The sequence below is a fragment of the Aythya ferina genome (genome assembly GCF_964211825.1).
Source record: "Aythya ferina genome assembly, chromosome: 2".
NCBI classification, from domain to species: domain Eukaryota; kingdom Metazoa; phylum Chordata; class Aves; order Anseriformes; family Anatidae; genus Aythya; species Aythya ferina.
Window position 1 is genome coordinate 32,857,645 of NC_140297.1, and position 9,859 is coordinate 32,867,503.

The following is a 9,859-nucleotide window of genomic DNA, read 5'->3' on the forward strand; positions in this document are numbered from 1 at the left end:
AACTAACATGTTTACTCAGCACAGCAGCAGTGTATTGTGTCACCATACTTTGAAATAGACTTTTTCAAACCACTTTGTGCTCCAAAAATAGCACTGACTCCCTAATTGCAGTGCTTTTGTGGCATTGCTGATACTTGCTAACGATCAAGATATGATGTTGCTGAAGGAAATTTAGAAATGTCACACTGCCTGATTGCAAAACATTTTAAATCCCAGCTCTTTAACACATAGGCACACCCACAGTTTTACTCAGGGGCCTTACTTGTTTCCACATGCAGTGTTCATGGTGCTCCTCCAACACCCTGCAGCCTCCCCACAGCACTGATGGTGGGGAGCATGAGGAGAGGACCGTAGACCAGAACAGCAGAGCACAAAGCAATCATTTTAATGACTTGTTGCTCTTGAATATACGTATATGTGTATATATATGCATATACAGGCCTAAATTCCCCTTATAAATTCTTGTAAGTCCTGTAAGACATATCAATGAAAACTTTTACTGAAAGCATTATAACTTCCTGCGGAGTGCTTCTTCATTGCATGCATTTTTTCAAGGATAAGGACTGTGCATATCAGATATATGTGAAAACTGAGAGACATGAGTGGGAAGCTTAAATGCTAAATGTATTTCTTTTTGTTTATATTTGTTTATAAAGTTTATATTTGAAGCTTGAGCTGATACTGAAAGAATTTAAAGAATACATATGTTTTGAGAAGAAATTTGAATCTACAGATGGCTTGATAGAATTGTGCAATTAGAATAATTTGTACATCAACATTATTAATTAATTATGAATTTTAAATATTTATATTAGCATGTTTTGCATGGCTTTTAAAATATTTCATTTTGTTTTGTTTAATCAAATGAATTTCTTGTAAACATCTTCAGCCATTTGTGATAATTGCAAGTCTTCCCCTCAATAAAGGAGCTCAAATACGTTGAAACAAATGATCTGATTTTCTGGGTGTTCTATCTGTAAAATCAAGTAAAAAGCATTCCTCTTGTGGCTGGCTACTACTATGGCATTATCTGAGATCAGTAAGAGGCTCATGGTGTGTGATATATATATATATATATATATTTTTTTTTTTTTTATCGCTACTGCTTAGCTTAATAAATAGCTAAAAGTTATAATAGCCCTGTTGAACTGGTGTGGCAAAGCACACTGCAGGTTCTTACTGGTAGTGATAAGAAGCTGTATATTACTGCTATTAAAACACGTTCTTTCTGCTCATACCAAAAAAGATTTTCTCCAACATCTAGCAGTCTGGAAATACAACAATTTTTTATTTAAAAATTATGAATATGTAACTGGTGATTTAGAATACCACTTCTGTAAACCTAACTTTGTGTTTATGTTGACATGCATGTACATGTATCTGTAAGGCATGTGACCTAACTGTTAAAGTTAAAATTAGACATTTGGTTCTTGGCCCTGCTGATTACTGCCAGGGTGCAGCATGGGCAGACTGCACTCAGGGCCCTAGCAGTGATGGGATTTGATATTTTGGGCCCATTTACTCGACTGTATCTTTCTTTATTTGAGATTACTTGTATATTTTGGAACAGTGCAAACAACCTCACACAGGTAGCATAAGGCTTAATGCTCATTAAGTACTTTGAGATTGCTAGATGGAATATGCTCTATTTTACTTATTTGGAAGTACTATTTTTACATAGTATTATTTCAGCCACTGAGCCAGAACTATAACAGGTATATTTGATTCTTTAAATAGAATAGACACCCCATCTTTCAGTGTTCCTTGCATAAAAGCAATGATTTTGTGTAGTCATGGTTCCCTTTGGAGCAGGGGATTATATATGTACTTGTTGGTAATGGAGAATGAACTACAGCTGCATTATTATTACAGAAACCTACTTTATCTCACTATGAATCTCAGTAATCAAAATGGTCATACTTTTCCATGTCACAGTAGCTGTACTGCTTGTAAGGCTACACAATGAGGTCTTTTCTTTGCAGTAGTCCAAATACTGGGATTCAATTACATGAGGGTAAGAAGAACCTGAGACTTGAAAAAAAAATTGCTAACTGAAGTCAATGGGAGGATTCAGGTTGTTGTCAGTATGCAAAGGATCAGATAGTGTCACAGCAACAAGCAGCAGAACAAAGTCTTGGGGAAAACTAGCTTGTCACTACAACCATGGGGGAAAAAAAAAATCTATCTAGCCCCTATCCAGCTAGGAAAAGTTTAAAAAATAAAATAAATAAATAAAGACATAAATAATAAATGAACTCTTTGAACATTGAGTTGCTTTCTGGGAACAGTAGGTCTTGTGGAAAAGCTTCAGCTCAGTAATGGTGCTTTCCCATCAGGTTTACTGCAATAAACTATCATAACTCAAAGTCTGTTCTTTCATGCAAAGTGGTTTTAGTTGTTTTATTTTTTATCACATGTAGAAGAAGCATATACTTGTAATCTTTAAAATAATTCCAATGAAATATGTTTTCCATAATAATAGAATCCCTCAGTTTATCCAATCACTGTAATGGGTAATCATCGTTTATTCCCTATTGTCATTCCTATCATCATCCTAGAAAATAGTAGAAAGAAGGAGCCTGACTTGCACAAGTTATTTGTGCTTCTTTCAGTTGCATCTTGTAAACCTCACTAGTTAATTTCATGCAAGTACCAGAGATTTGAATGGTTTTGAAAGGGTCTCACTATTGGACAGTCAGAACTGATTCTTCTGCCATGTCTGGTTTTACCTTTCCTGGCTTACATGGAGACAGGAAATAATAATACTGATTTTTAACCAGGGTAAGAAAGAGGAGATAACAAATCTACGTATTTTAGTTTAAATCTTCTGAGACTAAATAAATAAATAAATAAAGTTTGCTAGTTAAATCTGAAATGGATTTTTCAACTAATGTTAGTTCCCTCCCCCCCTTTTTCTTTTCTTTTTTTTTTTTTTTTTTTTTTTTTTTTCCCCCACTGGATTGCCTGTGGCAAGGAGAAAGGATCTACAGGTTCATGCCTGGACATACTTCCGCAGGAACAGTTGATAGGCTGCATTGCATTGATTAAACAAAGATCTGAACTGTTTTGTACAGAAAGGATCATACCCTATGAAAGACTCCAACAGCTAAAACAGGACTGAGATGGACTTCAAGTATCAATTCAGAAACTCCATTTTAATCCTGGGACAAAAGTGCATATGAGTTCTTCTCTGCTACCTTAAGCTTAATATTGTGCACTGAGCTGAGCTGCCCCATTTCAAAAGGCTCCTCATCCAGCTCCATCCTAAAACTTGCTGGGATCCAAGCTTTAAGCAGAACAGGTCTTGAGATCTCTGTGACAATTGGTGAGAATACCTGTTAAATGCATGGACAACACCAGCTGTCTGCCTTACTGCCACCCCAATACATCTATAGTATTTTGCAAATGCAGGTGGATGACAAGTCCTTATTTTATGTAGTGGTGCAGTGGCCAGAAGAGTGAGCCACAAGTTGGGGACCACTAGTTTGACTCCTTCCCAGCACAAGATGCAAACCTGCAGCACCAGGGAGTGCTGTAAGAACCCAGCTGTTTGCCTGGGAGTGGACAGGAAAAAAAGAGCAGGGGTGAAACTGAGCTGTCCTGCAGCTGCAGGAGGAGGAGGTGGTTCTGGGCTCATGCTAGTTTTGTCAGTAATCTCCTTCTGCTTTCAGGTTTGCTTAAGCAATCATCGAGAAAAGAACCGATTCAACCACCACCCCCAGCACCCAACCCTGAAAGAAATACTGCGGCATGCTGACGTCAGAAGCCAGGGCTTGTAGCTGGCGGTTCTCAGCAGCAGTTTGCAGAGCTGTGCTGAATTTCTGTGCTCTCCTGTCCAGTAAATCATGCATGCTTCATTCCGACAGAAGAGGGCCTCCCAGCTTAACCTTTAACAAGACAGTTGGCTCCTGAGAAATGGGACTAGGAGCTTGAATGCATTTGGGTTGAGGAAAACAGGCTCTGGCTGTCGGGATGTAATTCAAAACATAGAGCCCTGTCACTCTGGGTGAGTAGTGGCTGTTTTCTGCAATCCCCCCTGTGCAATCAGTGGGGCTGTTCATGTGACAGAGTGCTGCTCACCAAGCACTGAGTGTGTCAGCCTGAAAAATACAGGCATTTTCAGACAGCATCTTGGAGCAGAAGGAAAGGTGCCTGCGTCAGTTTTGTGCATCTTTGGGCAATCTCCACAAATAATTTCTGGCAGGAGGAACTGAACAGCTCTCCCTGCCAGCCCTTCTCCCATACCGTCAAAGTACAGCTTGGGGTATCTCTTTCTTGTTTTGCTAATTTCAAACTCAGTGGAGAACAGCGCACACTCTTAGGAGGTAAAGGCCTCCTGTCATTTCTCACTGCAACTGCATTCCAATGAACCCTCATAACATTCTAACAGACAGTATTATTTTGCTGGATAGTCACTGTCATTTCATACTTAGAAGATATTTATTTATTTACTTTTACTAGACATGTATATTTGTAATAATGCCTGGGCTGAACCTTTATTTTGGATGAGCTGTCTAGCACTGATTTATAGATTGAGAAGAATTGAACTTCTTGGCTGTCACACAGTTTTGGTAGGAAATATTACACATGTTTATATGGAAAAGGATTTGAAGTTCTTATATTTATAAAGTGAGATGAGACTGCCAAATTATGAAACTTTATTTGGAAATAAAGTTTCTACTTAAGTGTACTTAAGATGCTAGTATAAACATTGGGAATGTAAATGCCAAAGATATGAGTGTCACCAAAGAAGGAGATTTAAAATTAGACTCTTAATTACAAATAAATATGCTGTTTTGACAGACTATCTTCTCTTTGCAAGTAGGCTGGTAGGCATCTGTTATTCTTCCATTCCTTGACAGGCCCAATAATAGTCTGGAAGTCCCCAGAATGTACATTTATTTGAAATCAAAAGTAAATTCTTCCAAACAAACCTTCATAGTTCAATCATGAACCTCTGCTTTGGGGTTAAGAGCAGTGCATTTGGGGGAACCATTAAAAGGAGTCATCTGAGGGAATTATACATATTACAAACTATAAATGTAGGTGCCATGATGGGTGAAGCAAGGTGCAATCTACCTCAGGGGACTGTACTTCTAGTTGTTATTTTTGCAGTGTTCAGGATGATGCAGATTAAAGGCCTGATTCTCACATTTATGTCACTGCAAAACAAAAGTAAACATTAAAGTCATTGGACTCATATCAATGTTAGGCCACTAGTCAGGAAAGTCCTTTCTTGAGATATCTGTCTAGGTTTAACTTTAAACATAAGTCTTAGCCCCATTGCTTTCAGTGGCTAAGTAGGCATTTCCTTAAGCACTTCTTATATTTAATGCTCCAAATGGACATTAATTTAGGGTTTTAAAAGTTGGGCCCCAAGATATGTTTATATACTGTCCTCTGTTCATAAAGCACAAACAAATTTTATATCATTTTAATTATTATGTGGGATTTTCAAATAAAATATTGAATATAATTATGTACAGCATAGGGGAGTCACACATTAAACAAACAAAAAAAAAGAACACATAAGATGTTGTTATAATTAAAGAATTTAAATGTAAATTTAAATGTTGAACAGACCTCCATTTTTTTTCTTTTTTTTTTTAAATTATTATTTTGTTCTTTTCTTGCCATTAAAGTATGACCTCCAATACTTAGCTATACCATTTCTCTCAGAATTATTATTTTTATTAAAAAAAAAAAAATATTCCAGCATTGCAACAGGGGTATCATTGGTTCATTTGTGCCTACACAATCTCGTCATCACAGCAATAGAATCACCAGAGTTGAGTGTTGCAACACTGACTTGAATTGAGTTGCTACACATTAGTATATATTTACTGGGTGGTGTAAACCTTTTGAGATCCTTGGTCTGTAGGCATTGGTATTAAAGTAAACTTACCAGCCTGAAACAAACTCAGATAAAAAATCTGCCTATCCATAGACAGAAGTCAGGGAAGGAGACAGATTCTAAACCATAAAGAAATTTTGTAGTTTCCTCACTACTCCTAGGGGTAAAATAAGCCAATTGTCTGAGAAGAAACTGAGAAGAGAAGTGAGAGAGTATGAATTTCTTCTCAATTTTAAAGTCCTTGTAGCACAAAGGTTAGTTAAAACTAAGCAGGAAAAGACATGAGTTGAAAGTTCCTAGCCTGCTGGTTGTTGTTTTAATGTAACTTTGGTAAGACAGGGATAAATGGGGCAACTAGTTAAACATACTGTCATAATTCATATGCACAGGAAGGGAAGAATAAGTTTACATGGAAAAACTGGAAAGGGTTTAGGAAAGAAATAAAATTAAAAAAAAAAAAAAGTGATATCTGGAAATCTGCCCCACAGTGAGGGAATTTAAGAAGCTCACCCAAGAGAAGGTTAAGACATGACTTGACCTCAATTTCTGCAAAGCTTCTTAATTTAGCAGACAATAGTATAATGAGAGCCAGTGCCTGGGAAATAAAGCCAAATAATTCTGCATAGAAACAGATCACTTTAAAGTGGGAAAGTTTCAACTCATTGGAATAAAGGAGGTGATAGATTCCATCTTCTGAAGTCTTTAAATAAAGAGCAGATTTCATTCTAAATGTTGGTCACACAGATGTTATGTGATTGATAGAAGAATTATGAGATGAAGTATTGTGTCTTGACCTATACAAAAGGAAAACATGGTTGGTCAACAGGTGCCTTCTATGCTTAGAATCTGTTCTGGTATTTCATGTTTTAATGTTTTATATTGCAACCTTAACATTGTTGTTCATCTTTTCATAACCTATTTTTAGCAGTTATAAAATAAAAACAAACAATCCCTTGCATGAATATCATAAAGAATTCCCTGCTCTTTGTGGGTTTTAGATCCAGAACACCTGGGCCACATCAAGATCTCTGTTGCTGCTATCACAGTATTGGTACCAATCTTAGCTTGCCATCCTTCATGTGTAGGGCTTACCAAAGGAGCTCTGACACACACACTGTGCCAGGGTACACAGCTAATAAACAGTCCTAAGAAAAATATTATCTCTTAGCATTCCTGGAGTTTATGCCTGGATTTGGCAGAGGAAGACATCTATGGTATCAGTAAGTGTGTAAACTACAGGAATTAAATGTTCTTAATCTGTTTGGTTGGACTTCATGGTTTAGGTTTAGATTTGACTAGTTTGTAGTCTGTTAAATGAAGACAGTGATCTATGTTTGCCTTTTTGGGATGGGGGAGGTAAGAATTTATTCGATACTAAACACTTTAAAAGATATAGTTGTATTTTAACAGAAGGGGAGAGATAAAGGAAGATACAAAACATGACCTCTTACCTTGTACTGGAATTAAGTGGGAGGGAGAGAATAAAGGGGTTGCCTAATGATGTGTGGGAGGAGCTGCACAAGTTTTTGGTCTCAGTTACATCACTTGATGTGTCTCACACTACCTATTAGTAGTCGGATGTGAGCAGGAAATCCTAATGCCTCTTAGCTCATTTTAGATCCATGCCTGCTTTCTTAGGCATGCAAAGAGAAGTTGTGTTGAATCATATGCCCGTTTCTTATCAGTGGAACTATGTGCATCACAGAGCAACTGGGTGGCTGCTCTGCACAGTTTATCATTAGTTCCTTGGCAGAAGTAGGTATGTCTATCCTGTGCCTTAGTTATTTCTTTGACTGTGAGCTATGAGCTATGACTTTGACTATGAGCTATGACAAGAGAGACCTTGGTGCAGTTCACTGGAGTTTTTGCTCCAAATCAAAGCTGCTCCTTTCTGAAGCAGAACCACATTTCTATAGCCAAACAAGTCTCTCCAGACACATAACTTTCTGCTGAAATTCCAGCTACTGATTCATCCCACCCAGTTCACTCTTTTCTGTCAGAACATTGAATTGTATTTCCACAATGTTATAATTAGGAGGAAAAAGGGTCTTCCTGTGCATCACTTGGAGTTCACTCAGAGTTCCTCAGGCTGATAATATTAAATTAGGTCAATTTCACATCTCCAATCCAATCAAATTTTATTTTACAAAAAAACATTCCAAATTTATTATTATTATTAGTAGTAATACTAATTTTATTGTTATTAGTAGTAATATTAATAATAATTTTATATTATTATTATTTATTTACGTAATTATTTATTTAATTTCTGGAGATTGTGAGTCCACTTGATTAACCCTTGTACAAGTTCTAAAAATATTATTTAAAACATGTCTCTGGATGCAAGTACAACAACCTCATGGAACTTGGAAGTTTATAGTAGAGCTGAAGATATGCCTCTGATACAGGAAGTAAAAGCTAGCTAGAACAATTTTAGGAAGAAAAGTTAAGTCTACAACAATGCAGTAGTCTGATACCAATATGCTTTTAGGTATCTTTGAGCTTTTAAATTATATAAATCCTCTTTTAAACCCTTAGTCTCTGTGGGGCCTGAAATGAGTAAAGATCGAAAGATCGCTTAAGCCATTTTAATCTTTTTTTTTTTTTTTTTTTTTTTTTCCTTTTTTAAATCTATCTTCAAAATCACAATCTCAAGGAAAATTTCAATATTAATGTGACTACTAGTGATTATGGCTTACTGCATATAAATTTTACACTGAATTTGTCTTTCCCCACTCTTCTTCATACATTCCCAGGCCATCTGAAGGGAAGTTCATATGTCCTACCGCAATTAATATATATTAAATATTGTGCAAGAAAATTATTTTTAACATATGTGCTAATCTGCTTATTTTCTCTACAGTTTGGAATAAGAACTGCTGACTGTTGTAAATTCAAAACATGTGTATGCTCTCATAGGCTGAAGTTCGATGAAATGCCAAGCATAGCCTGGCAAAGATGCATAAGCATATAAGCAAAGATGCACGTTAAGGACATACCAGCTAAGTCCTGTACACAGAGTTCAATAAGCAACCCTCTTCAGGAAGAGTGTTAGATTGTTTGGCCTATTAAATAACAGATTAATATCTCTGACGGAATCTGAGCCAGTATATGCTTTCACAGCCACAGGAATCAGAAATAACTGTATCAAAGCCAATACATGCTTCATCTTTTTTAGATTAAAATGGATTTGCATGCCCAACTTTCAAACTATTGGTGTAAATGAAAAATTTATTTAAATGAAATTAAATGAAAATGAAAATTTCTGTTGTTCATGCAGTTGGATAAGTTGAATGAGTATCCTTTCAACTGCACCAGAAAAGAAAACCTTCAGAAAATGCTTCTATTACATTTGAACTCAATATGCAATTAATAGAACAAAACTTCATTAAATGAACTGAAACATTTCCTAGAATTACCTAACATATTTGTATATTATAGTAATTTATTTTGATTTTAAGAATTTTGATTCTCTTTGTATGACTAAGATAGGAGTAGTCTTTTTTGTGACATTTTTTCATAGGTCTCTTGAATTCCAGCTTTGCATTTTCAAGGCTTTTATTAATACAGGTACCAGCCAGTTTTTCTGCATTCTACCAACTTGGAACCAAAAGAAATAAAAAATATACTACTACTACTACTACTACTACTACTACTACTACTACTATTTTGTTCTCTGTGGTCCAGATTTATTCTTTCTCACTCTGCACCCCCTGAAAAATAGCAGAAGTGGTGCAGGTTGTATTTCTTAAGTTACAGTGAGGCTTCAAACATTGTGAGCCTGGGAAATGTGTTATCGTTTCCTTTCCAATGCATGAGATAGTGGCTCCTGCCCTGAACTACACTATGCTGGATATAGAAGAGTCACCTATTTCCCTGCTCCATCACATACTCTTACTACCATGCTGGGAAATTAAGTGTTTGTGGTAAGTAAATGGTTGATGTTATGGTCTTTCATGTCATTCCTGAGCAGATTCCAAACTGTAATTCCAAACCACTCTAGGA